Raw genomic sequence first — 692 nt, 5'->3', positions numbered from 1 at the left:
GACCTTCGCACATGATGATTGTCGCTTTACATCAACTACTGCCACGACTAGCATCGTTGATTGCCACTTACATGTCAAATCCTCACTCACATGCTTCATCTCAATCTACTACATGCCATTCAGTAACCAGCTAGAAGAAAATAAAACTACAACCTCTGTATCAAAATGTAAGACGTTTTTTTTCACGACAAATCGAATGAAACCGCTTCGATTTTTTTTAATGAAAACCCTTGTTCCGCTCTTGCTCGCCGCTACTAACAGGGTCTCGGTTGATTTTCCTTCCTTTAGCTACTCAGATATTTCAATTCGCTAAGTTTAAAAAGTCCAAAGAGCGCAAACAAGCCAGGCAGCTTGGATATATATACGGTTTGCCGCTCGGAGATCCATGGATCATAGAAAAATCTCTCCCATGGCCTTTCGCATGTGAAAGCGTCCTTCCTTCTCAATGCCCGGGCAACCATCCAATGCACGGAGGGAGTACAGCAGTATTTCAAAAATGAATACCAATGATTACTTGGGAATGCAAAGGCTCAACACACCTTTGAACTTTCTTCCAGCGGCTTAATTTGCAGCTGTCTTGAGATCCAATAATTTTAGTTGTTCAAGAGTATCTGCCGTGAACATTGTGGTCTATCAGCGACAAGTCAAGATTAGGGTACTGAAAACATTATAAGTTCACGTTTCTTCTCATC

Source organism: Triticum dicoccoides, chromosome 1B, assembly GCF_002162155.2.
Source record: "Triticum dicoccoides isolate Atlit2015 ecotype Zavitan chromosome 1B, WEW_v2.0, whole genome shotgun sequence".
NCBI classification, from domain to species: domain Eukaryota; kingdom Viridiplantae; phylum Streptophyta; class Magnoliopsida; order Poales; family Poaceae; genus Triticum; species Triticum dicoccoides.
This window is presented reverse-complemented; position numbering follows the sequence as displayed.